At 44.4% G+C, this 24,752-nt stretch overlaps 2 pseudogenes across 1 annotated transcript; both read right to left on the reverse strand.

Annotated features, from left to right (window-relative positions):
- Window positions 1-28: 28 nt before the first annotated feature.
- Window positions 29-2,263, reverse strand: LOC101957704 (eukaryotic translation initiation factor 4E pseudogene; annotated as a pseudogene).
- Window positions 2,076-24,703, reverse strand: LOC144377299 (platelet-derived growth factor receptor beta-like; annotated as a pseudogene). The gene is made up of 6 exons (XR_013438151.1): window positions 24,357-24,703; window positions 10,278-10,371; window positions 6,601-6,810; window positions 5,704-5,819; window positions 5,292-5,415; window positions 2,076-4,707 (listed from the first exon to the last, which is right to left on the reverse strand). The product of XR_013438151.1 is annotated as a platelet-derived growth factor receptor beta-like (transcript).
- Between the last annotated feature and the right edge of the window lie 49 nt (window positions 24,704-24,752).

Raw genomic sequence — 24,752 nt, forward strand, 5'->3', positions numbered from 1 at the left:
AGTCTGTAATTCTGTTAGTTTCTTCTACTTCTTTTTTTTTTTTTTTTGTATTTGGAATTGAACCAAAGTTTGCTTTACCACTGACCTGCGTCCTAGATGTTTTTCTTTTTTATTTTGAGACAGCACCTCACTAAGTTGCTTAGTCTGGCCTTGAATTAGCAATCCTCCTGCCTCAGCCTCCCAAGTTTCTGGGATTACAGGTGTGCAACTCTGCACCTGGATATCAGTTCTGCTACTTCTGACAAACATATATAGTTACAATATGGTCTCATAATCCAGATACACAGTTCCCCCTTTGTGCTGGGGCTGCAGCTAAGTGGTAGAGAGCTTGCCTATCCTGCACAAGGGCCTGGGTTCAATGTACCAGCACTCCAAAAAAACAATTCCCCTGGGATTCTCTGAAGTCTACCCCGTCTCTCTACCTCCAGCCCCTGGCATCCAGTGGTCTGCCTTCTCTTTTCCAGAAGCCATGTGAGTGGAATCATGTACTATGAAGCCTTTTGACTCTGGTTTCTTTCCTTCAGCATAAAGTATTTGATATTCATCCATGTTATTGTTTATATCAGAAGTTTGTTCCATTTCATGCTGAGAAACATTGGTTTGCTTATCCATTCGACAGCTAAGAGACATTCGAATTGTTACCAGATTGAGGTGATCACAAATAAAACATTTATGTAGAGGCTTTGTGTGAACATAAATTTCCATTTAACCTGGGATACCTAGGATACTGGATTATATGTGTTTTCTAAATTCACAAGAAACTGACAAATAGATTTTTTGGGGGTACATTATGCATCTCCCCTAGCCAAATATAGAGAAAGTTCTAGAAACTGATATTTTTAAAAACTTAAAATTGCCATTTTTTTTCTTTTCTAACGAACGATGTGGTGATATTCCACTTTGATTTTAATTTTATTTCCCTAAATAAATATTGATGTTGAACATCTATTTTTTTGCATAAAAATTAATGTTTATTCCACCTTTGTGTCATATTCCTGGATCCTTCACCAATGTTACATGAGGAAAAAACAAAAGCAAAACAAATGGAAAACTGAAATCAGAATCACTAATGTTATCAAGTAGGGAAACAAACAAATTAAAATCTAGCAGCCATCAGCAAGAATACAGCAAAGATAATGCTGTCAAAAGAAACAAAGAAAATTGCTAGAAAACTGTATGCATTATACTCTTTCAAACCAGCAAAATATGCCCCTGCATACAATAGAACATACACTCAATTTTTTTCCTATTAAGGTATAGAAACACAAGTTCTTTTGAATATTGTGGATGGGTAAAACTTGTTTGTAATGGTAATTCTACGAAGATAATACAGAGTGGGCCAGGAACACATTTATGGATTCTGGGAATAATGTGGACTGTAATTCTTTGATTGGGATAGTGTACACTATAATAAAATTTTTAAAAAAATGAACACAGAAGTATAAGACAAAGGTGAATGAGACTTCTCTTATATCTGAGTAACATTTAGATGGAATCAAATTTAAATGCAGTCCACTCTGCTTTTGAAGAATGGTTCAGCTCCCAAATCTCGATTGCTTGACGCAGTCTCCTATGAGAATACTCAGAAAGTGTCCTCTTAAACAACAAACCTATTTTTAGTGGTGGAGCCGCTCTTAGTAGCTGTGTCTACATGGGACTGATAACCAATCACTATCTCTGGAGGAAGTCCTAACCTTTCCTTGTATACTCTCCCTATATGTGTAATAGCGTCTCTGTTTTCACATTCAGTAGTCCATATTGCTATCTTATCACCTTTGGCTCTAACATTAACAACAGCTCCACATACATCATCACTGTAGTCATCAAAAGATTCTCCAATAAGGCACAGCAGTGTCTCTAGCCAAAACCGATCAAGATTACTTCGTCTCTGCTGTTTTTTCAATGTAATGAGCCATCTTCCGCCCCATTTGTTTTTCTCATCTTCCCACATAGGCTCAATACCATCCTTAGAAAATGAGTAGTCACAGCCAGGCATTAAATTACTAGACAACTGGATCTGGTTGTATAGAGCCCAAAAGTCTTCAACAGTATCAAACTTAGAGATCAGTCGAAGGTTTGCTTGCCAAGTTTTACTTTTATCATTTTTAAAAAACCAGAGTGCCCATCTGTTCTGTAGAGGATGTTTTATATAGTGCTCTGGGTTAGCAACCTCCTGATTAGATTCTGTTTTTTCCTCTTCTGTAGGTGGGGGATTAGGAGTAGGGGTGGTCGCCATCTTAGATTGATCTCTGATGTTGAACATCTACTGATGTACATATTTGCCATCAGTATGTCATCTTCATTCAAAAGTTTTTCCCATTTTTATTGAATTATTATTTTATTGAATTTTAAAATTTCTTTACATATTCTGGCTGTAAGTCTTTTATAAGATACATGAAAATACATTTGTACTGCTCTGTGGTTTGACTTTTAATCACCTCCCTCCAAGAATAGAAACATTAAATTTTAATTAAGTCTAATTTATCAAAATCTATTTTCCTTTATAGATCATAAGGATTTTTTTATATAACTTTGTCTGAAAAAAAAACTATTAAGAAACACCTCAGGAGAATGGGAGAAAGGACAGAGGAGCAGGGCAGGGGGAGTGTCCCGGGGGAACAGTCTCTGATGTCTTCTGCAGGTGGGGGCAGAGGAGACTCCTGATGTCCAGGTGGATGCAGAAGTGCTCTGGGCTGGAACCCATGCAGAGACACCTGAGGTGATTGGCACATCTTCTCCTGCAGCTGTTCAGAGTCCACATGACTGAGGCCCAGGCAAGGTGTCAGGATCCACAGAGAACAGGGTCCTCTGGCTGCCCCCTGGTGTTGTCTGGTCAGCTCTCCCCTTCATTGGAGCCTCACTTCATGAATCTGGCAGGTTTCTGATCTTACATTGGAGCCACCCCATTGCTGACACGTGGTATGCAACAGCACAGTTGTCGGATACAGGTAGCAATCCCCCTAGTTACCCGCTTCCAGAGCTTTCTGCTGGTGTGGAGTTGCCCAGAGTCAGAATGGGAGTGTAACCCAGGTGTGGGGGTTCTTGCAGGCAGGAAGTGGAAGTGAATAGGCGGCTGGCTGGCTGTCCTGATGTGCTTCTGCCCTGAGCGTTTGGCCTCCTCAGGCAGAGGAGGCTCACAGGGCAAGGAGAAGGTACGCAGGGCAGGCTCAGTGGGGCTCCTTATTGGGAGGACAGGGGAATGGGAAGAATCCAGGGGGCATGGCTGAGGCTTAGCCATGGGAGGCACAGGCTTCCCCTGGAACATGAAGCCCTGCCCCTGGTTTTTCTGGTGCTAGAGCAGGAGGTAGGTAGCCATGGTAGGTAGCTGGGTGTCTCTTGGCCAGGGACATCCAGGTCTTGCATAGCTCATAACCCATATTAAACATTATGGTCAGTATTTCGGGGTCTGGGTGTTTGAGGAGTGCCTCAAGATAATGCCTGCGTTCACACACTGCATGCTCCTGGCAGCTTGAATTCCTTTACATTCTTAGAACCCACCCTGCTCGCACAAGTCATTCCTCTGACTGGAACACTCTTCCTCACCAGGTTAATTTAAATTCATCTTTCAGGTTTGACCTATAGAACTTTTTCCCAGGATATTACCTCAATCCCATAACTGACCTCTTCTCCCTCAGTCTTTCTCCTCAGGGTGGCCAGGAGAAAGGTGCTTAGTCCCACCACGTTGTCCCCTGGTCTTTGTACTATAGGCACTAGGAAGGCATCAAGGCTGGTCCATTGGCCTCGAGAACTTGGGTCTCTGTAACTATTCATTGAATAAGATAACAAGGATATGAATGAATTGCATTCATACAAATGCATGCACACACAAAAATGGGCAGCTAGACATGCACTGCTAGGACTACTCATATCATAGATTTGTGCATGTAGGTGTCCCTTCTAAGATATATGCACTCTACAGCAAGCATATGTGTTCAGGTATTGTGCTTGCACATTTTTCAAGAATGGTATGCTGCAATGACATGCTTACAGACATGCACTATGACACTTGACACATATGCACAGGAATTGAACATGTATTATTTGTATCCATGTATGGGGATTTATACATGAGCATGGAAGTTGGGCATGCTTATGTCCATGGCTTATAAATATATATTCTGTGGGTTTACACATAGAGACAAGTTTCATGCATGCTTGAACACATGCTTACAGACATATACTCTACCTTTATTTGTGTATCTGGGATTAGGCATTCTTCAGCACAAAGTTTACAAATCTACACACAAAAATTTTACACCTGTGTCCTGGGATGAGGCCTGCTCAAGTTCAGGGCTTCCACCATCCAGCTTACACTCTCTCTGTAGAAGAAGACTGTGCTGCTCAAACCATGGTTTCTACACTCGTGTTTGTACACGTGTGCCTATTATGTATTGTGTATGGTGCAAAGAAACATATTCTGATGAATTTCACAAAGTTCCTGTGTACGTAGGGGTATGCTGACTTGGCCCGCTGAGGGGGCATGGGCTTGGTCCCCAATTATGGCAGGGTCAAGGTGGGGGTGAGCTGGGGAGACTCACAATGTGGCACCACGGTAACTTCCTGCACATCCTGGCCCAGCGGATTGTGCAGCATATAGCACACGGACAGGGGCTGATCCTTGTGGTGCAGTATGTCACATTAGTCTCCAACTGGCTTTCCTCCTTGGAACTGTTCCCCAGCAGTGTGGGCGGCAGCTCTCGAGGACACCTATTCAAAGAGAACAGGATCGACCTGCAGCATCATCTTTCTGCAGAGGTGGAGACTGAGGCTAAAAGCAGACAGTACCGCGCAGTGGAGAAGTGCATGTCCAGCTCCTGTGACCAGCTGCCTGGTCCTATGTGGGTTCCTCCAGTGATTCTCTAGACTGATCAACAGGAAATGACCCCTTTCCAGGATCTAGAACCCTAGATGGCAAAATCCACTCCTCATTTTGACCACCAAGGTGACAAACACAGTGTGTTGAGATAGGGTCAGAACTTCAACTCAACCCTGCCTCTAGCCACTGAACCACCATGAGCCCTAGTCAGAGGAACAGAACATCTACTGGGTGGGTGAGGTCTTTCTGGGCACAGACCCTCCACTGTACTGGGTAGAGGATAGCCCAGGTGTCAAGGTAAGAAAGAGACAATTTAGATCATGCAGAGCATCTCCAAGGAGTGATGGAATGGTCTTCTAGGGTGTGGCTCTGGTCTGGAGCAATATGAAAGAAGAAAGGACAGACTAGTGAGTTCTACTGGGTCCTTCTAGCCTGCTGGGGTACCCTAGGAGACTAAGGTCCAGGATCTGCTCACCTTCTGAAGTCTCTGCAGGTAGACCAGGTGATATTTGGCTGGGTCATGCCTCGGCCACGACAGCGGACTATCTGCTTCCTGTTGGCAGGGTGACTCTCGCTCAGCTCCAGCACACGGACAGGGACTGCATGGGGGAAGGTCCAGGATCAGGATGAAGGTGGGAGGTGAAAATAGACCTCAGGGAGACCTGGCCCAGAGCCTCCATCAGGGTGAGGGCTGCAGACCTCAGGTGAACACTAAATACATTTGGGGAAAATGAGGTCCAAAGAAGGGACACAGCAGGTCAATGGTTGTGAACTCAGCTTCCTTAGTTCCAGATCCCTCTCCAGCCCCTCCTATGGGTGGGGGGACAGTACAGGAAGAGGAAATGGAGACAGGGAAGAAGGGAAGAGGGGACTGAGGTGGTCCTCACCATTGACCTGCAGCTTGAAGGAAAGCTGGGCCTCAGCATCCTCATGGAAGGCCCGCATGGTATAGTAGCCAGCCTCTGCCACCTTCACCCGCACCAGCGTCAGTTCCGATACATACCTAGGAAATCATACAGGCCAGGAAACCCACTCACTGTCACAGCTGGAAGAACTCCCCCACCTCCCACCTTCTTTATACAGACAGGGAAAACAAAGCCCAGGGAGGAGAGGGGCTTGCCAAGGGCACACTGTCAGAACCAGGACTCAAACTTAGTCTCCTGAGTCCCCACTTGTAAGCAGTTCCACTAAGCCAAGAAGGGGACAGAAGGATTAGGAAGTGGCGGGGCATGATTCCCTAACATGTATTATCCTAATTTTCACTTCTCTGTCTGCTAATCTCCAGCCTTAGGGACATCACAGGTGGCAGTGATCGGCCTTCTGACCAGTAATTCTGCCCTTTTTCTTTTGGCTGCCACCTGCTGGCTCCACACATCTCAAGACGATCCTCTAACCACTGTCTGTTTCCCCCACTGACTCAGAGACCCTGGGCACATTGAAATTCTGCCCCGCTTCCTGCAGTATCCCAGTGTCTGGCACTGATCCTAGCATCTAGTAGACTCTCTGGAATGTGGACTTAGGTTTGTCAGTGTCTGTTGACTGCTTGGTAACTGCAAAACTTAAAAAAATGGAGTGAGGGGCTGGGTATGTGGCTCAAGCGGTAGCACGCTCGCCTGGCATGCGTGCGGCCCCGGTTCGATCCTCAGCACCACATACAAACAAAGTGTTGTGCCCGCCGAAAACTAAAAAATAAATATTAAAAAATTCTCTCTCACACACACTCTCTCTCTCTCTGTCTCTCACTCTCTCTTTAAAAAAAAATGGAGTGAGTAGCAGCTGCTCACCTGGTCTCAGACACACTGTGTGTGGACAGGACAATCTCGCTGGTGCTGAAATCACCCAGTGTGCGGTTGTCCTTGAACCACAGTACAGTGGGTGGCAGGTAGGCTTCCAACATCACTTGTAGTGTCCAGCTTCTGTGCAACTCAGCAATTTGTATAGCACAGCTCTCCCAGAAGCTGCTCAACTGTCGGGGGCGAGCCCTGAGTCGGGGGCTATTCATTTCAAGAAAAACACAGAATAATATAGATAGGTGGATATAGATGCAAAAATTCCAACAAAATATTATCAAGCCAAATTGAAGAGCATATTCAAAGGATTACACAGAGCATGCACAATGACCAAGTGGAATTTATGCCAGAATGCAAGGATGGTTCAACATGCAATATCAGTGTAATATATCACATTAACAGAATGAAAAATACTACATGATCATCTCAATTGATGCAGAGAAAGCCTTTATCAAAATCCAATGTGTCTTTGTGATTAATATATATAAATGTATATATACTGGTCTGGGGTTGTGGCTCAGTGGTAGAGTGCTTGCCTTGCATGTGTGAGGCACTGGGTTCAATTCTCAGCACCATATATAAATAAATGAATAAAATAAAGGTCCATCAACAACCAAAAAAAATTTTAAAATATACATATATATAAATGTATATATATTATATATACTACATACAATATATATTATATACTATATATTAATATATTATACTATATATTTAGATATATATACAAACATATACATATATGTGTGATATATATATATATATATATATATATATATATATATATATATATATATATCAATCACAGTAGTAATGAGAGGGAACACTCTCAAATGATTAAGGGCACTTTTGAAAAGCAAACCTAACTCAATGGTAAAACACTGAAGGCTTTCTCCTTAGATCGTAGATGTCAACTCTCACCACTTTTATTCAATATTGTAATGGAAGTTCTGACCAGAGAAATCAGGAAGAAAAAGAAATAAAAGACATCCAAATTTGAAAAGAAGAAGTAAAATGACCTCTATTCATAGATGACATGATCTGATATATAGAAAAACCCTAAAGGATTCACAAAAATAAACAATTAGAGCTAATAAGTGAATATAGCAATGCTGCAGAATACAAGATCAACACTGAAAACTCAATCCTAAATCTATATACTAGCAACAAACCAACAAGGAATTTTTTAAATTCTTTTTTTCTTCCTCAGTTTTGATTGGTAACATAACGATGATATTTGTTGTTACATATTCCTACTTGCACACAATATAGTAATATCCTTTGGCCAATGTCACTCCACAGCACTTCCCTCTGGCCACCCCTTGGTCTCTTTCCTTTACTGATCTCCCTATGATTTTTATGACATCTGTTCCCACCTTTCTTTTCCTTTTTCCTCTCCAGCACCCGCATATGAGAGAAAACATTCAACCCTTGACCTTCTGGGTTCAACTTAATTCGCTTATCATAATGGTCTCTGGTTCCATCCATTTTCCTGCAAATGACATAATTTCATTTTTCTTCATGGCTGAATAAAACTCCATTATGTATTCTCTCTGTTTTTGCCTTAGTAGTGGATGTCCATAGGTGGGATATGGGGCCTATCTCTAGTCATTTCTACTTGGGGCCTGGTCATTAGTTTGAGCTTTTGTCTCTTCTATTCTTTGAATTAAGGTATAGCTGAAAATTGATTGTCATTAAGTTGTTTGTGGAGCAAGGTGCAATGGCTTTTGATTGAGTTTAGTTCAGTAGAAGAGTCTCTACCTATGAACTTTTAGTGTCCCTGTAGTTTCCCAACACCTTACAGAGTAAGGGAAAACGAACAATAACTACAGCCAAGGAAAACAATATATAGCTTTAAAATGAACAACTTGTTCGTTTAAGGACATCTACACTGTTAATTGCCACAAAAATCCAGAGGTGTTGGGGTCAGTAACTGCCAACAGCCAAAACAATAAGTAACCATAAAGTAGATCTGACATTAAAGCAAAAGATAGGTGTTAAATGTTATTTCATCCACAGAAGTAATATTTACAACAGCATTAGCGGTGGGGGCAGGAGTATATGAACCATTTTGTTTTAAAAGATGGTAAAATACAATTAAGTAAGAGAAAAGAAAATGTGACAGGAAGGTAGAAAATAGTTTCCAATTACATAAACTGCAAAAGGAGAATGCAGAAGACATGTAGAGGGAGATGGTTATGAGGCAGGCGGAAAGTAGGAGGAAACAGAGTAAAGGGAATGAGAAAGAGAGAATCACAGAATCTGGCTGTTAACAAAAGAAGAAAAGAGAGAAACAAATGAAAACAATACAAAACAAATCCAGAATATACAACCCCATATCCTACACCTCAAAAGTCAAAGCATGGGAAAACAACTACATTTACTTAAAAAAAAATGGAGGAGGAGAAGCAGAAGAGAAGGAGAAGGAGAAGAAACATATATATGTCCTTGAATCAATCAACACAGCAAGAACGAACACACACACACACACACACACACACACACACACACACACACGACAAAGATTCTTCCATGAATAAATGAAGGAATTGTTTCCACTGAGGTGGTCAAAATAGTGAGCTAGAATGAAAGGTCCCTGTCGATGCCTGACTATCTTTCTTTGTGTTTCTTCTTGGGCTATGTACTGAGTGCAAAGCAAGGGCTGAGGGCTGTTAACGCCTTCGTCATTTTGTGTTGCTCTCTGAGCTGCCAGGTGGAGTGGCCCAAGTCCAAAGCTGTTTGAATTAATTCTCAGCTTCTCTTCCTACCAGGATGAGGTAGGATGAAGTGGGATGTACTGTCAGTTTGTCTGCACAGACCAAATCGATGCACTCCCAGGGTAGGGCCTCAGCAGAGTTTTATGAGTGGAGTTCCTGCAAGTGGGGCTCAGGTCTAATCAGGCCTCAGGGGCTTTGCTGTGTGGTGTGTGCTCTGGTTAGATCAATACACCTCTAGAGCCTGGTAGTTGCTGATCTCTGTCAAGAATCTGGATCTCAGAAGCCTCCCAAGAATTCTACTCATGGGGTTGGGAGCCCAATATTCCACTGTTCCACTGTGTTCTACTGCCGTGAACACACCCCTCCCAGGCTTAGTCCCTGGGGGTATTCACACCCGCCTGGTCACATTTCTTACCAACTTCACCTGGTCACATGACAGCAGACTTGAAGGAGAAGCCAGTTGGGCTCCCCTTCACTTTTCCAACTGGAGTCCCCCCACCCCCATCCCCGCCTGCAGTCTTCTCATTCACCCTCTGCTGGGTACACTCTAAGCCACACGGTAGGGACTTGCCTGGACAGTGTGGCAGTGTTGGCTTTAATCTGCAGGCTCCTTCAGCAACTGCGGCTGTGGCTCCCTCAAGAGGGCTTCCACCTTGGATCTTCCCCCCAGTTGAGAGCCCTTCTCAAGCACCAGCGAGCGCCCTGTGCAGCCTCTGGATCAGTTAGGTCGAGCTGCTTCTCAGATCTTGTTTTTCCATACTGAACTGTCAGCTGTGTTTTCCTCTGTGTTCTCCCTCCCTCTGAGGTGAACCAGCCTCACTATCGCTGCTGCCACAATTGCCCTGGTTCTGATGCAGTCTTCCTTCTTTTTTAATGTACCCACATTTCTGAGTCTCTAAGACACTCTGATTATCCAATATTGGAGCTTAGTGAAATCCCTCTTTCACTCACTTCATTGAGAAACAATAATCCTGCTGCTTGAATCCTGAGCCTTGGAGTGACTAGGAATGCAGGCTTCCTCTAATCAGCCATCTTGAATCCTCCCCTAAAAGGAAATGAAGAATATGATTCTTATTGGTGATAACATCAAGAAGAACAAAATATTTGGGACAAAGGTAATCAAGAGAGGGCAAGATTTATAGACTGACAAAGCACAAAATGTGACTGAAAGAAATTAAAATCTTAATTTGTGAAGACATTTTGGTTTCATGGATTGGCAACACTCCCAAAGTCATCTACAGATTCAACGCAATCCTGATCAAAATTCCACTAGTCATTTTTTGCTAAAAGGGAAAAGGTGATTTTCAGATTCATACAGAATTTCAAGGGAGTTTGCATAATCAAAACAATCTTGAAAAAGAAGAACAAAATTGAAAGAGTTACACTTCCCAATTTCAAAAGTTACTACAAACCACAGAAACCAACAACTGCACAGTACTGAAATAAAATTAAATATAGAGACCAATGAAAGCCAATTGAGAGTGGAAAAATAAGCCCTCACAACTATGGTCAATGGATTCTCAACAAGGGTGGCAAGAACATTTAATGATAAAAGAATTTTTTTTTCAATAAATGGTACTAAGTACACTGGGCATCCAAATGCAAAAAAATAAAGTTCAACCATTACTTTGCATCATATAGAAAAATTAACTGAAAAAAATCAAAGGAATGAATATAACAGCTAAAACTATAAAACTCTTAGAATAAATCACAGATCATATTCAAGACCTTGAACTAGTAGATGGCTTCTTAGCTGTAACATCAAACATGGAGCTAACAAAAGAAAAAAAATAGATAAATTAGACTTTATCAAAATTAAAATTGGTATATATCAAAGAACACTGTTGAGAGAATAAAAAGATAACACAGGACACAAGAAAATATTTGGGAATCATATATCTAACAAAGGCTAAGTATCCAGAATATGTGTATCTATATCTGTATCTATCTATATCTCTACATACTTTTATATTATAGATCTCTCTATATAGATGTTGAAAGGAATGTAACTGATAGCATCTTGCACAATTCAAGAATAAAAAGTCAAACAATTTGATTTAAAAATGGACAAAAATTTGAATACTCATTTCTCCAGAGAAGACATAGAAATGATCAACACTACATGGAAAGATACTAAACATCATTAGTCACTAGGGAATTGCAAACCAAAGCCACAATGAGAGATAACATCACATTTACTAGGTTGGCCAAATTTTTTAAAAAATCAGAAAATAACAAGTATTGGAGATGATAAAAGAAAAAGCTGGAACACTTGTGCATTGCTTGTAGAAATGTAAAATGCTGCAGCTGCTGTGTTAATTGGTTGGATGGTTTCCCAAAAAGTTAAACATAGATTTACCATATGACCCAGCAGTTCTGCTCTTAGGTGTAACCCTAAGAGACTCAAACAAAGGTTTGCATTGAATGTTCAATGCAGGGGCTGGGGATATAGCTCAGTCGGTAGAGTGCTTGCTTTACATGCATAGACCAGCTGTGTTTCCTGGTGTCCTGCTTCACCTTGAGCCCCAAGGAAAGGAGCCAGCTGACCACAAACTGAGACCTCTGAAACCGGCTTCTAATGAGAAATGTGATGAAGACCCTATGGGGAAATTATGATAGACCCTTCCTTCCCCTCAACACCAGGGGTGTTAAGAGTGTGCTCTACCAATGTCTTAGGGAACAGAGCATTTTGATATAGTATCACTATGTGAGTGAGCTGCTCTAGTCCTTTAGACACCAATTATTTGGGGAAAAAAAAGGAATGGAATACCTAAAATGTACATATGATGAGGTTTTCCAAAGCCCAAAGTTATTAAAAATTGTTTAGACTTTTCAATGACAAGTCCATTGAATCAGTATACAAATTTTAATTTTTAAACAAGTAAATATCAGTCTCCACAACTCACAAAAGGAAAAAAATAAAAAGTAAATATAAACCATATCCCATGCCATAAAGCAAAGTTACCTACCACTGAAATGCGTCCTCCGCTCTATTTTTTTTAAGCTAATAATTTAAGTGAACAGTATAGTCAGTTTTGACATTTTGAAAGGTTGATAGGCATATGGGAAAGTTCTGGCTTAGTGATTTCGCATCTTATTTGATTGGATTCGCATCTGCTTCAAGCAGGATTTTTATGGCATTATAATCTGCTCTTGTGTTTGTCATTGATGTTCATAATTTTAAGAATGGAAACCCAAATAATTAATAAGTGAAGTGTTAACCTAAAAGAATGAAAAAAAAATGGATCAGCAGGGTTATGTTTGATACCTAAAAATATTTGGCAGATTAACCTACATGTATTCAGAAATTGTAACAGGCAAGTGCTGGGGAATGGCTAAAACTCTCATTTACAGGAGTTGCTCTAAATAAATGACACATCATTTCAAAAAAAATAATAAAATAAATGAAATTACTCAGTGTGTTCTTTCACAACAAAGGACTCAAACTAGGAAACAGTAAGATAAAAGAAAGTCTCCAAAACCTTGCAAAATTCGAAATAATCTATAATAATCTAGGAAGTTCAAAGGGAAATAAAATAGACACTGAACTAGTGAAAAACAATATTTAAAAATTTGCAGAACACATCTAAAGCAGTACTTGGAAATCAATAGCATTAATACCACATTAGAAATGAGGAGTAGGCACAAGTTAACAATAATTTTTACCACCTGGGACGTCTTGGGTATTGGTGGGGGGTGGGTTTCAGGAGCAAATAAAACAAAATCAAGCAGAAGAAAGGTTTAATGAAGATCAGAGCAGAGATTAGTTAGATTGAAAATCGAGACAATGGAAGAAATCAGGGAGATAGAGCTGCTTGATTGAGATGAATAAGAAAGTCCACAAATTTTTAACAACATCAATGAAGGAAATAAGAGACAAATTTTCAAAATCAAATATTAAATGGAATATTAATTATGACAGACCCTGAATACATCAACAGCTTATTAAGGAAATAGTGTCCCCCTCCTTCCCCCAAAGAGGGCTCATGTATTGGCAGCTTTGTCCTCAGGGTGTTGATATTGACTGGTAGAATTGTTAAGAGGTGACCAAGTGAAGGGTTACTGGATCATGGGCAAAAGGACTTGGCAAGACCATACCCGCTAAAGATATGAGCTTCACTGATAAGCTCAGGATGTCAGATGATTATATGGATGGATGTAGGAATGTCGTATGTCAAAATTCAAAACCTATGGATAAAAACTGTTAGAAAAATAGGAATAGAGCAAGTTTGGTTTAATTATATCTCTCAGAACTCTTGTACAGGTTCTAATCCTGCACCAAGAAATAGGCCCTTTTTTTTTTTTCAGAAGTGGCAATAGTATGATGTAATTACCTAAGATGGGGTCATCAGGGAGTAGGGCAAGCTGTTGTTTCAGTGGGACTTATAAGGAGAGGAGGGTGGGCAGCTGGTTCAGTAGCACTTTTGCCCTCATAAGGAAAGGAAGGTGGGCTGCTCATTCAGTGGGCTTGTGTCCTTACAGGAGAGCAGGGCAAGCTCCTGGTTCACGGTGCCTTGTGCCCATCAATATTATCTTCTCTCCTATCTAACTGTTATTTTACATGAAATATTTGAATATCCATCCCTTTGATTTTAGTGATGTCCTAGGGTTAGGTCTGTGCAGTTCCCCTGGCATTTCCTTTACCATGAGATGGAGAACCACCTCTGGTGTGAACCTAGAGCAGCATGGCTTCAGGGTGAGGAAAAACCAGACCTATTTGTGAAATGAAATTATAAAAATGTTATGGTGAGAAGCCCTTCCCCTCTGAAAGGAAAGCAAGGAACCAGGAGACAGGCAAGTGAGAGATGAAAGAAGAAGACCAGACAGAGATACACACGAGAGCTTGTTTGTCAGAGCTGACAGATAAAGGCCATCTCTCCCTTATTTATTAATCAGACGGAGACAGGCAAAACAGGCTTGGGGTTCAGGACTTTTATGGGGCAGGCTCAGAGATTCAAGCCGAGCCGATGGGTCCTAATGCCTAATGCGGACAGTGAAGAGTCAGGTTGGTATGAGGGAGTGGTGAGTCTTTCTCAGAAATGCCCTTGAGTGGGAAAGTGAAATTTTTCTCAAAATGGTGCCTGTCACTTAAGATGGCCATCCAGATGCTAATCAAGGACCTTACTTCCCCCCTTTTTTATTTGTTATTGGGCCCCTTAAGGGGACAGGGGCATAGATCAATCTCTGTAGCTTCTTCCTGCTAGGAAAGGGCAGCATCTGGACCCTTGTTAGGGGCGTGGGGTGTCACTGAGGCAGTGGTAATGGTCAGGATGTGCCGGACGATGCTGACCCCAGAAGTGGGTTCATGGTCTGGTTAGAGATCTTTGAATCTGGTCTTGAATAAATCTAATGATATAGGAGGCAAGCTCTGGAAAAAAGGCCTATAACAAGGAGAGAGATCAGGAAAGGCAGTGCCCGCTGGAGAAGGTGTAACTTAGCTGCCATCCTTCAGTTCCCATGGCAGGGGGAGGTTTCAAGGCCTGAAGAAGATTGGAGATAAAGGGGGCTTTAGTAATTGAAGTTCCCTTGATGGTAAGGAATCAGCAGTCCTTCCAAATAGCAGAGTGGGAGAGAGTATTTAGAGTCTGTGTAGACATTGAGGGAGGCTCCCTTTGGCAAAGTGAAGGCTCTGATGAGGGCAACAAGTTCAGCCTGCTGATCCAATGTATTATTGGGGAGGGGAGCCGCTTCCACAGTTAGATTGTAGCACACCCTGCCCGACCAACTCCCCCTGAAGGAAGGAGGAGCCATCTGGGAACCATGTGTATGTCTGCTGGAGCAAGAGGCCTTCCTGTATGTGGGAGGGATGTGGAAGAAGCTCCTCCAGAGTTTCAGTGCAGGAATGGGTAAGAGGAGACAAGGTGGAAGGATCCTGAGGAGCAGGGAGGAGAGTAGCAGTGTTCACAAGTGAGCACGTGTGGAAGGTAAGACTGGGACCTGCCACCAGGGAAACCTGTGGAGATAAAAGGTGACAGGGGGTAAGGAATGTAAGCCCTTGTAGGTGAGGGGTTCCTTTAGGGGATAGGGAGCCAGCATGGTTCTCTACCACTAAGCTACAGCCCCAGCACAACAGGGGAACTGTTTTAGTTAGGGAATTGTGTATCTGGATTGTGACAATATAACATGGCTACACATTTTTGTCAAAAGTAGCAGAACTGATAGCCAGGTGCAGAGGAGCACACCTCTAATCCCAGAAACTTGGGAGGTTGAAGCAGAAGAATCATTAATTCAAAGCCAGACTCAGCAACTTAGTGGGGCTCTAAGCAACTTAGTGAGACCGTGTCTTAAAATTAAACAATCAAGGGGCTGGGGATGTGGCTCAAGCAATAGCGTGCTCGCCGGGCATGTGCAGGGCACTGGGTTCGATCCTCAGCACCACATACAAATAAAATAAAGATGTTGTATCCACCGAAAACTAAACAATAAAAATTTTAAAAATTAAACAATCAAAAGGCCTGGGATATAGGTCAGTGGTAGAGTAACTGTTGCTTTAATTTGCATTATCAAAAAAAGGGAGCAAAACTATAGACTCAAAAGGGTATAGTATGTAAATTAAACTCTGATAAAGCAAATGGGAAAATGTAGAAAACCAAGAATAACCAAGACAATTTTGAATAAAATTAAAAATAGGAAGTATTTCTCTTCTAGTTAGCAAGAAATAATATAAAAGTGTTATGATTAAAATAATTTATGTTGATTCACAGAAAAATAGACTGTTGATACAAAATAAAGAACTTAGAAACAGATCTATGTATATAGGATCTTGATAATTGATTAATAGGAGTGAGGACACATCTGTCTTTCCAGTAAGAGGACTTGAGATCATTGGTTTACCATTGTTATTTTTTAAAGTACAATTAATTTCCTGCCTAACTACATAGACAGTGATCAACTCCCTCACCAAATGTTGTCTAGAATGTGGAACAGCAGGAAATCTCATACACTCCTGGTGAGGGTATTAATTGATATAAGCGTTTGGGGAAAGAGTTTAGCATTATTTACCTAAAGTGAAAATGTGTATATCCCATGATTCAACCAATTCTTCTCCCTGGCAGACATACATGCAGCAGAAATGTGTGCCCACATGCACCAAGACACCTGGCAGAATTTGTCTTTATAGCCTCAACCTAGAAACAACTTGAATATCCATTAATAATGGAATGGATCAGTAAAAGTAGTGTTTTCTGCAATAGTGTAGCATAAAATAAGGGAATGAGTAAAATATAATTGTTACATGGTGACAAACTTGCCCCATTCTCTGGGTTGTCTTTTCCCTCTTCATGGTGCTTGAAGAAAATTGCATCAATGCCAGTTTTTCACTTTTTTCAGCAGTCAAGCTCTTGGCCATGTGACTTGGCAGTTCCCCTTAGAATAAAAGATGAAATCATCCCTCTGCGTCTTGAATCTGGGCTTGGCAGTTGAACATTCTTTGGACAATAGAATGAGATGGAAACGAGGAGGGGCCGGTTCTTCATGTAGACCTCAAGAGACACTGTATGGTTTTCCTTCCCTTCTTCTCCCCTCTGCTCCCAACACCCCTTTGGCTTCTTATGTTCCTAACATCATGACATGCCCAGGTGCCCTGTGTGGCTAAGGTGTCCCCGCCCCACCCAGAGCAGTCTCTAGTTGCTCCGTGGATGCATGAGTGAGCCCTACTAACCCACCACCTCCTCTAAGAGCTGAATGTCACTGACATGGAGGAATCCATGCTCACTGGGATACCCACTGTGGTTTGTGGGGCTGTATATCTGCTATGAACCAAAGCCACCTGTGAGCTGGGCAAGGACGAGGTCCAGGGAAGCTGGGTTGTGCCAAGCAGAGGCGGGGAGGAGGAAAAAGGGCTTCTGGAAAGACTTGGACAGCAGGAGCACCCAGTAGTTTCCTTACTGGGCCGATAGCAGTCATGGGACCCAGGTGGGGTGGTGGGACCCCCATCCCTTCCCATCCTTTGTGCCTCCTTTATTTTTGTAACACCAGTGTTCACTGTGAGACTTCCATCCATTAAGAGGGATAGAGTCCCCCAAACTGGAAGCTCCCTCAAACACTTATCCCAGTTATAGCCCATTCCTCCTAATGTTTGCCTGTGTCTATACTACATCCATTCCCTACTCCATCCTCCATGACTTTAAAAAATGATGTCATAAGCTATGATTACATTGGGGTTTGAGTCTCATCACTTAACAACACACCTTAGAAACCTTTCCAAGTCAGTGCACAGAGATCTACTTTGTGAAATGGCTGCATTGGTATCCCATATGAAGGGACCGTCATTTGCCTCTCGGTTCCTCTAAGCATGGACACTTGAGTTCCCTCTGACTTTTCTCTGCTGTCAACCTCGCTGCACAGGAGCCTTTGGGCACATTGGGCAGTCCTTAGAGCAGGATCCATTTCAGCAGAGAGATGGCGGGTCAAAGGGTAGGTCCTGAAATCCGTGGAGGTACTGTTCAACTGTGCCCTGAAAATGCCCGCGTGGACGTGCACCCCCAGAAGGTGTGTTGGAAACCCAGCATCACTACATTCTTGTTGGCAGCGAATATTTTGGGTATTTAGAATTTTTCCCAGGCCTGGGGGTGGAACCCAGGGGTAGGGCCCTTGCCCTGCCTGCACGTGTGAGGCCCTGGGTTCACCCTAGTGCCCCAAAAGCAGCATCAACACTTCCCAGTCTGCTGGAAACAGATGGAAGTTCACTGTTTTCAGTGTGAGACTTCCTGGATTATGGTAAGATGACCCTTGTATTTGTATTTGTTGTCATTGGTATATTTCTACATTATCCTTTGTCCAATTTTCATTTTTTACTAATTTGTCAGGCACTATTGTCATAAAAGCTGACACAGCGTCCCCCCAGCCTGCCACTTTCCTTTAAATGTTCCTTTGGTGTCTTTATTCCCACGGAGGTGTCTGCCGTTGTGTGTGGTCCAACCTGTGGTCTTTTCATTGATGGCTCCTGGGTTCTGTGCCCTGCAGGAAGCCATCAGAACTGTTCGGGAACTAAAACAATGTTGAAGCCATTAGACAGGAAAGCCTGGTGTCAGGAACTCCCAGCAGCAACCCTGCTGGTTTGGGAACACCTGGTTCCTGTGGCTTCCTACCCAGCTCCATCACAAGTTCAGCACAGCATCGGAGATGGAGTGATGCGCTGGAGCCACACACCCCTCAGAGATGGCTATGGCTGGCCAAAAATGCCAATCAACCTGTTAACTCCATTACCCCTGCCACATCAAGAAGCAAGACTCCTCCCGCTGAAACCTTACCCCTGCCTTTGATGTGCTCCCCCTAAAATAAAGACTCGGGCCCTTTTTCATTGTTCAGTTCCACTCCTACAGGACTGGAAGACCTATCAAGCACTCCCCTTTTTATCTAATTTCTGGCTCTGTCTTTATTTCTTACCAATTAGTTCAGACTTTTCACTTCCCAGATGGTTCCTTGAACAGGACCTACCCTGTCAGGGTTCTGGTCACCCTGTAGTAGTGTCCTGCTAGGGAAGGCTGAGTGTTTATTGTTTACAGTGCACTTCCATTACCACTTTCTCATATCAGCCTGGGTCACAAGGATTCGTGGAGGTGCATAGTATCTCTACCAGAGAGATAAGGAGAGAAAGGTCAGGGACAGTCAGTGATTTATCTGGGGTCACACAGCTACTTAGGGGAACACTAAAAGCCACAAGCAGATGGTCAGGGCCTCAGGCCCAGGTAAGGAGTCTCCACTCCCTAGGGCTCAGGAGATCTGGCCAACAGCATGTCCTGCCCCTCTCACGGATCTGATGTCCCCCTCGTGCCTCCTGTTGCTGGAAAGCTGTGGGCACATGTTTCCCCATCAGGGGCAGGACCCGCCTCTCATGGCACTGCCTGTCCTCCTGCTGCCACAGGGTGGACCTCCAGGAGCCCTGCTCCCTGTCCCCATCAGGCTGCAGCAGGTGGAGGCAGCCCCCTGTGCGCCCTGGAGGCACCTTGCTCAGGCCACACTCAGGTCCCTTAGCCATCCTCCTGGACAGGGTCTCCATGCACATCTGGTCCCCCTCCCCCTCATCACACCTGCAGCCATGTGCAGGCTCATCCAGGCAGCAGAGCGTCTTGTAGTCTGACACATTTGGGTGAGAGCCCCTAAGGGGTGGGGGACACAGGGAGGTGAGTCTGCGAGGGCTCCCAGAGCAGTGGATTTGGAGCTGGCCTTGAAGAAGCAGGAGGGCAGCAAGGGGATGAAATTAGGGCTCCCTGTGGCCAGTGAGAAGGAATGGACAGGAGGAGGGAGCAGGAGGGGATGAGGTCTGTGCAAAGGTCTGACTGACCCCCACAGGGTCTCAGGGACCCTAGGACTGTAGAGGGTGTGTCTCCAAGAACAATCCAGGGACCCCAGCTGCAAAGTGGCAGGAGGGCCTGATACAGGCAGATTCTGGGACTCCAGGCCTGCCGAGTTAGGAGGGGGCAGCTGCACTGTGTCCAGCTTCCTGGGGGACTCTTCCTTGCTCACCACTGAGGCCTCTGCCCCTGAAATCCTCCCAGTGGCTTTAAGAAACTGGGAGGCCCCCTAACTCGTGTGCAGTGGGAGTCTGCTCTTGGCCCAGGCTGCCAGCTGTGATGCAGCTCCCACCAGGTCCCTGACCCCAGAGCGGGGAGACTCTGTCTGGTGGAGTGTGTCTGGGAGAAGCAGTGGGGTGGCTGGCCAGGGGAGTGGAGGCCACCTCTGCAGGACCTGTGTCTTCCCCGAGATGAGCGGAAGCTGCTCCTGCCAGTTAACTCCTATGGCTCCCAGACTCTCCCTCCAGGAAGCCTCCCTGTCCCTGCCAGCTGGGCAGGGGCATTCCCTTGCCCCCCAGGCCTCCTGCACTCCCCTCCTGTCCAGCACTTTGCCAGTGTGGAGGCCCTGAAGGCTTATCAGGCCCTCACTCTGGGTCAGGCAGTGTGACACTACTCTTTGGAATCCTATCATCGACCTCAACTCTAGAGGTGGGTCCAGGTAATACCATGGTTGTATTGAAGAGGAAACTGAGGTTCTGAGAAGTTCAGTCATTTCCCAGGTCACATCACACAGCCAGTGAGGATTGGTTTTCTCTTGTGCTTGTTGAGTAGCTGACCACCCTGATCCACCAAATTTAAAAGTATGAGGAATGGGAGCTGGGGCTGTAGCTCAGTGGTAGATCACTTGCCTCGAATGGGTGAGGCCCTGGGTTTGATCCTCAGCACTACATAAAAATAAAAAGATATTGTGTTCATCTACAACTACAAAAATTGTTTTAAAAAAAGTATGAGGAATGAACAAGTCAATAAATGAATGCTGTATCCCAAAGCCCTTGAGCAGGAAGGGGCTCTGCCCTTCTGGGAAAAGGGCATTTGGAGATCTAACATTTTCTGGATGTTGTTTATACCCCGGGCACCATGCCTCAGCATGTTTATGACATTTAATCCTCAACCCGTGTGGCTGGCCCTACTAATTATGTCCATTTTGTTGATGAGGAAAACAAGGCTCAAAGAGAATATCACTTGCCCAAGGCCCCAGAGCCAGTGGAGGGAAGAGCTGAGATTGGGAGAAGGTATGGTGCAGGGGATGTGGGTAGGCACTCAAGGTCCCCTCACCAGGCCCTGAGGGAGCTGAGGCAGATGATGTTCTGAGCTGAGGGACTCCCCATGGCCCAGAGCAGTGGGATTTTTTTGTTTGTTTAATTGATTTTATTGTTATTTTTATTGGTTCCTAGAATTGAACCAGGGGCATTTACCACTGAGCTACACTCCCACCCTCACCCCTTTTCATTTTAGATTTTGAGACAGGGTCTCACTGAATTGCTTAGGGCCTTACAAAATTGCTAAGGCTGGCCTCCAACTTGTGATCTGTCTGCATCAACCTCCTGAGTTCCTGGGATGACAGGGATGTGCCACCACTCCTGGCTGCACATCTCTCTTTACTTCTCTCTCTCAGATGTTTGGGGGCTTTTACAACAAACCTCAGAGGTTCCAGACTCCCTCCAGAAGAACAGGGCAACTTCCTAGTGTTAAACAATGTTGTTTTCAGGTTTGATTTTCTTGGCCTCTGAGAGGCACCATGATTGTTTTTTATTTAAAGGGATACAAAAAAATCACTCCACTAGCACTTCAAGTGTTGATTCTCTCAGCATCTCTATGTCTAGAAATTCATATTGTGGGTACAAACACATAAATGTGAAAATACAGACACACTTTCAGACCAGGGTCATTTCAGCGTAATTCATAACTCTAAGAATTGAAAACAATGTTGATTTCCATCTGTAGAGGGGGGATCGGGGAGCTAATCTATGGCACAGGCATGTTAATTTTAAATGGGTACAGCTCTCAAAATGGATAAATTAGTATCTGTATGTGCCACTGTCCTGTGAGTGTGTTTATAATGTACTGTTAAGTAGAAAACAAAGTTGCAGAATAGTAGTGGCAGTTTTAAAAACAATTGTAATTTAATTAGATGCAAATACAAATATTAGTATGCATGTGAGTGGGGGAAACCAACTTGGAATGGAACCACCATTTGACTCAGCTATCCCACTCCTCAGTTTATACCCAAAGAACTTAAAAACAGCATACTACGGGGAGTCAGTCACATTAATATCCATAGCAACACAATTCACAATAGCTAAACTGTGGAACTAACCTAGATGCCCTTCAGGAGATGAATGGATAAAAAATATGTGGCATTTATACACATTGGAATATTACTCAGCAATAAAAAAGAATAAAATCATGGCATTTGCAGGTAAATGGATGGAGTTTGAGAATATTATGCTAAGTAAGCCAGTCCCAAAAAAAAAACAAATGCTGAATGTTTTCTCTGATATGAGAATACTGATGCATAATGGGTATGTTGGAGGGAGCATGGGAGAAATGAAGGAACAATAAATAGGGTAAAGTGGAGGAAGAGGAAGGGAGGAGACAGGGGTGTAGGAAAGATAGTGGAATGAGATGGATATCATTACCCTAAGTACATGTATGAAGACATAAATGATGACTCTACTTTGTGTACAGAGACATGAAAAAGTGTACTCTATATGTGTACTATGAATTAAAATGCACTCTGCTGTCATATATAATGAATTAGAATAAATAAATTTTAAAAAGTAGGAAAAACTGAAAATAAAAAGAAAAATGAAAACTAAACTCTTAGCAGTTTAAACAGAATTTCCATAACAGAAATTTCTACACAGAGTCTCTGACTAAAGAAAGAACTCATTTACAATGTTACCAGAGTCTAAAATACAAAAAATACAAAGGAAAGTGTTCTGTGTTACCTACTCTGCTAATGGGTTTGGGGCATGTGCTCTGTAGACACTGTTATAAATTCATTATTGTAAAACTGGAGAATGGACTCAGGTCACAGAGGCCTTGGAGAGACAGGGTCCTAATTCAGAGAAGAAACATTAATGGGGCTGGAGGCCCCTGGTGGGCTGCAGCTCAGGGCCCAGCAGAACAAACTCTTTCAGTCTTTCCCTCTTTTTCCAGGAAGAAGGACCCTGGCGGACAGAGGGTGGTGGAAGCAATGTGTAGTCCGAGTGTCTCATCTGTCTGGGAGGAAAATTCCAGCTCCCCCATCTGCCCTGGGAAGGACCAGGCAGGGGCTGACCCAGGTCACCTCAGCCCCCTGCACCTGCTCTGCAAAGGGCCCTCTCCCAAACTGTTTTCTTATTTTCACCCAGCCCTCACATTCACCTACCTCTTCTCTCTCAAAAAGGCTTTTCTGTGCTTTCCTTTAGGGACATATGGCACCAGAAAGGTATGAATCAGGAGTCAGGATTTGGAGCCCAGCTTCTCAGATCCCTGGCTCTGCCCCCTTGGGTGGGCACCCTAGCTCCCTGAGATCCAATCTGCAAGGCAACCAGGCCCAGGCTCCCTCCCTACCCAGACACACTGTCCAAATGATCCCGGGCAAGTCATTTTGCAATCTCCTCTCTCATCTGTACCTGTACTAGGTTCCTAGGATTGATGAGGGGGAAATAAGAAAAATGAATGAAGCACCAGACAGCCCCCGAGCGCCACCTACTGGCTAATGGCAGCCAGACTTTTATCTGCCTCCTCTCTGTGGCCTTGTTTTTTTCCATTAGCCACAAGGGAACTGGGCTCTGATGTGGTGTGACCCACCCAAGGTCCCAGGAGGGATGGGGCCTGGAGTCTCCTGACCTGCAAACAGGCTTTCCCATGAGCAGAGACAATCCCTTCTGGAATGTGGGTTGTTTATCCTCTTTCCAAGCAGATCCAAGTTTTGCCTTAATCAACTACTGCCACAGCCAGGAGAGAAGAGGTCCTGAGTTCTGGGTGCGCTGTAGAGCAGGACCCCAGGGGTGGGGGCTTGGTATGTCCAGGCCCTGGCTGGTCGGGTTTCCCTGACACGACTCAGCTGCCCCTGAGTTGGCTGCAGGGCCATGAGTCAGAGCTGGCCACAGTCCTGTCCTCTGCCCACTTGCAACCACAGCCACAGCCACAGACTACTGGAGACAGTCCAGGGAGACCTGCAGCTCCAAAACAAGGCACCCTTCCCCCAGGTCCAAGCAGAGATGCCCATCCTCTGCTCAGAGACAGGGGACGCTGGCCTGAGGACACAGTGTAGAAATGATCGGCCTCAAGCTAAAACCAAGTTCCATCTCAAGGGATCCTCTCAAGCAATACGGGTGGAGGGCAAGGAACCGCTGTCCTGGCCTGGGACTCTTGCGTCTGCCCTCTGCCCCAGTGGCTCTGTTGCCCTGGTACTGTGCAGCCAGTGGCTAATAGGCACAACTACTCAGAGGAGCTGATGGCCAGTGCTGGGGTGGCCAGAGGGACCAGGACGCCCCCCTCATGCCAGCCCAAGCCACTGAGTACTGCAGCAGTGAGGCTCTGCAGCCTGTGGTCTGTGCCCCACTGTCCCGCCTGGCTGGACTCTGCCTCAGAGCCACAGCGTGGTGCCCATGCCATCCCCTGGCCTCCCTAGCCACACTTTCCTTCCTTCCTCTCTCCTCTTCCTCTTCTCTCTCCCACCTTCTTCCTATTCCTGTCTGGGGCCCTTGCATGCTCTGTCTGCCCAGCTCCAACCATGACTCACCCGACCTGGAATCCGGGCTCTGCCGATGCCCCTCACCAGCCACAGGAGCCTCATCAGGCCCACGGGCAGAGTGCAGGGGGGCAGACAGTGCCCCAGCTTAATAGCCAAAGCCAAAACACATGGTGGGGGAAGGGCAAGCAGAAAGGGCTTGGGCTCCCCAGTGATGGAGCCTCTGAGCAGGCCTGTGGGCTCCAAGTGCTCCTACCCAGCCTTGCTCAGGCACAACAGAGGAAGAGGAGCCTCCTCAGCTCATATTGAGAAACCAAGTCCAAGGTCAAGGTCACCCAGCCACTAGGAAGGAGTGGGAGAAATGAAAATCCCTTTTTGAGAAGAGGGAAAGGAGACCAGAGCTGAAGGGATCTGTCGGGATGAGCTCTGACTGCCGCTCACTCCATA

The sequence above is a fragment of the Ictidomys tridecemlineatus genome, chromosome 1, assembly GCF_052094955.1.
Source record: "Ictidomys tridecemlineatus isolate mIctTri1 chromosome 1, mIctTri1.hap1, whole genome shotgun sequence".
Lineage (NCBI taxonomy): Eukaryota > Metazoa > Chordata > Mammalia > Rodentia > Sciuridae > Ictidomys > Ictidomys tridecemlineatus.